This window comes from Arachis stenosperma, chromosome 8 (assembly GCF_014773155.1).
Source record: "Arachis stenosperma cultivar V10309 chromosome 8, arast.V10309.gnm1.PFL2, whole genome shotgun sequence".
Taxonomy (NCBI): domain Eukaryota; kingdom Viridiplantae; phylum Streptophyta; class Magnoliopsida; order Fabales; family Fabaceae; genus Arachis; species Arachis stenosperma.
This window is the reverse complement of record NC_080384.1, coordinates 26202115-26205724: the sequence shown is the minus strand read 5'-3', so window position 1 is coordinate 26205724 and position 3610 is coordinate 26202115. Positions and strand designations below refer to the sequence as shown.

The following is a 3610-nucleotide window of genomic DNA, read 5'->3' as shown; positions in this document are numbered from 1 at the left end:
TCCTCTTGAATCTTGCTTCCATTGTGCGCCCTCTTCACATATGGTTGTGAGGACTTGGTCCAACCTTTGATCAAAGTTGACCCTTCTAGTGTAAGGATGCTCATCTCCTTGCATCATAGGCAAGTTGAACGCCACCCTCACACTCTCCGGACTAAAATCCAAGTATTTCCCCCGAACCATAGTGAGATAATTCTTTGGATTCGGGTTCACACTTTGGTCATGGTTCTTGGTGATCCATGCATTGGCATAGAACTCTTGAACCATCAAGATTCCGACTTGTTGAATGGGGTTGGTAAGCACTTCCCAACCTCTTCTTCGGATCTCATGGCGGATCTCCGGATATTCACCCTTTTTGAGTGAAAAGGGGACTTCGGGGATCACCTTCTTCAAGGCCACAACTTCATAGAAGTGGACTTGATGCACCCTTGAGAGGAATCTATCCATCTCCCATGACTCGGAGGTGGAAGCTTTTGCCTTCCCTTTCCTCTTTTTAGAGGTTTCTCCGGCCTTGGATGCCATAATTGGTTATGAAAAAGCAACGCTTTTACCACACCAAACTTAAAATGTTTGCTCGTCCTCGAGCAAAAGAAGAAAGAAAAGAGTAGAAGAAGAAGAAATGAGGAAGAGGGGGAAAGTGGTGTGTTCGGCCAAGAAGGGAAAGAAGGGGTGTTTAGGTTGTGTGAAAATGAAGGGTTGAAGAAGGGTATATATAGGAGAGAGGGGGGTTAATGGTTCGGCCATGATGGGTGGGTTTGGGAGGGAAAGTGGTTTGAATTTGAAGGGTGAGGTTGGTGGGGATTTATGAAGGATGGATGTGAGTGGTGAAGAGAAAGATGGGATTTGATGGGTGAAGGGTTTTTTGGGGAAGAGGTATTGAGGTGATTGGTGAATGGGGGAAGAAGAGAGATAGTGATGGTGGGGTCCTGTGGGGTCCACAGATCCTGTGGTGTCAAGGAAAAGTCATCCCTGCACCAAATGTTGCTCAAAATCACGTTTTGAGCTATTTCTGGCGTTAAACGCCGGGCTGGTGCCCATTCCTGGCGTTTAACGCCAGGTTGTTGCCCTTTACTGGCGTTTAACGCCAGTCTGGTGCCCCTTTCTGGCGTTAAACGCCCAGAATGGTGCCAGACTGGGCGTTAAACGCCCAACAGCTAGTATTACTGGCGTTTGAACGCCAGCTTCTTCTCCTCCAGGGTGTGCTGTTTTTCTTCCTGTTTTTCATTCTGTTTTTGCTTTTTTCATTGTTTTTGTGACTTCTTATGATCATCAACCTACAAAAAAGATAAAATAACAAAAGAAAATAATTAGCTATAAAACATTGGGTTGCCTCCCAACAAGCGCTTCTTTAATGTCATTAGCTTGACAGAGGACTCTCATGGAGCCTCAAAAATACTCAGAACCGTGTTGGAACCTCCCAACACCAAACTTAGAGTTTGAATGTGGGGGTTCAACACCAAACTTAGAGTTTGGTTGTGGCCTCCCAACACCAAACTTAGAGTTTGACTGTGGGGGCTCTGCTTGGCTCTGTTTTGAGAGAAGCTCTTCATGCTTCCTCTCCATGATGATAGAGGGATGTCCTTGGGCCTTAAACACCAAGGATTCTTCATTCACTTGAATGATCAACTCTCCTCTATCAACATCAATCACAGCCTTTGCTGTGGCTAGGAAGGGTCCGCCAAGGATGATGGATTCATCCATGCACTTCCCAGTCTCTAGGACTATGAAATCAGTAGGGATGTAATGGTCTTCAATCTTCACCAAAACATTCTCTACAAGTCCATGAGCTTGTTTTCTTGAATTGTCTGCCATCTCTAATGAGATTCTTGCAGCTTGCACCTCAAAGATCCCTAATTTCTCCATTACAGAGAGGGGCATGAGGTTTACACTTGACCCTAAGTCACACAAGGCCTTCTTGAAGGTCATGGTGCCTATGGTACAAGGTATAGAAAACTTCCCAGGATCTTGCCTCTTTAGAGGCAGTTTCTGCCTAGACAAGTCATCCAGTTCTTTGGTGAGCAAGGGAGGTTCATCCTCCCAAGTCTCATTTCTAAATAACTTGTCATTTAGTTTCATGATTGCTCCAAGGTATTTAGCAACTTGCTCTTCAGTGACATACTCATCCTCTTCAGAGGAAGAATACTCATCAGAGCTCATGAAAGGCAGAAGTAAGTCCAATGGAATCTCTATGGTCTCATTTTGAGCCTCAGATTCCCATGGTTCCTCATTGAGGAACTCAGAGGAGATTGGTACACGCCCACTGAGGTCTTCCTCAGTGGCGTCCACCTGCTCTCTTTCCTCTCCATATTCGGCCATGTTTATGGCTTTGCACTCTCCTTTTGGATTTTCTTCTGTATTACTTGGAAGAGTACTAGGAGGGAGTTCAGTAATTTTCTTGCTCAGCTGTCCCACTTGTCCTTCCAAATTTCTGATGGAGGACCTTGTTTCATTCATGAAACTTTGAGTGGTCTTTATTAGATCAGAGACCATTGTTGCTAAGTCAGAAGTATTCTGCTTAGAACTCTCTGTCTGTTGCTGAGAAGATGATGGAAAAGGCTTGCTATTGCTAAACCTGTTTCTTCCACCATTATTGTTATTGAAACCTTGTTGAGGTCTCTCTTGATTCTTCCATGAGAAATTTGGGTGATTTCTCCATGAAGAATTATAGGTGTTTCCATAGGGTTCTCCTAGGTAATTCACCTCTTCCATTGAAGGGTTCTCAGGATCATAAGCTTCTTCCTCAGATGAAGCATCCTTAGTACTGTTTGGTGCATTTTGCATTCCAGACAGACTTTGAGAAATCAAATTGACTTGTTGAGTCAATATCTTGTTCTGAGCCAATATGACATTCAGAGTGTCAATCTCAAGAACTCCTTTCTTCTGACTAGTCCCATTGTTCACAGGATTCCTTTCAGAAGTGTACATGAATTGGTTATTTGCAACCATTTCAATCAATTCTTGAGCTTCTGCAGGCGTCTTCTTCAGATGAAGAGATCCTCCAGCAGAGCTATCCAAAGTCATCTTGGATAGTTCAGAGAGACCATCATAGAAAATACCTATGATGCTCCATTCAGAAAGCATGTCTGAAGGACATCTTCTGATTAATTGTTTGTATCTTTCCCAAGCTTCATAGAGGGATTCTCCATCCTTCTGTCTGAAGGTTTGGACTTCCACTCTAAGCTTACTCCATCTTTGTGGTGGAAAGAACTTTGCCAAGAAGGCATTGACTAGCTTTTCCCAAGAGTCCAGGCTTTCTTTAGGTTGAGAATCCAACCATATTCTAGCTCTGTCTCTTACAGCAAAAGGGAATAGCATCAGTCTGTAGACCTCAGGGTTAACCCCATTAGTCTTGACTGTGTCACAGATTTGCAAGAATTCAGCTAAGAACTGATGAGGATCTTCCATTGGAAGTCCATGGAACTTGCAATTCTGTTGCATTAGAGAAACTAATTGAGGCTTAAGCTCAAAGTTGTTTGCTCCAATGGCAGGGATAGAGATGCTTCTCCCATAGAAATCAGGAGTAGGTGCAGTGAAGTCACCCAGCACCTTCCTTGCATTGTTGGCATTGTTGTTGTTTTCGGCTGCCATGTGTTCTTCTTCCTTGAAGAATTCG

At 43.9% G+C, this 3610-nt stretch overlaps 1 non-coding gene across 1 annotated transcript; it reads left to right on the top strand.

The window, feature by feature from the left end:
* The first annotated feature begins 3072 nt into the window (after positions 1–3072).
* On the top strand, positions 3073–3180 carry LOC130947086 (small nucleolar RNA R71). Its single transcript, XR_009072498.1, has one exon. It is a non-coding gene; the product is annotated as a small nucleolar RNA R71 (small nucleolar RNA).
* The last annotated feature ends 430 nt before the right edge of the window (positions 3181–3610 follow it).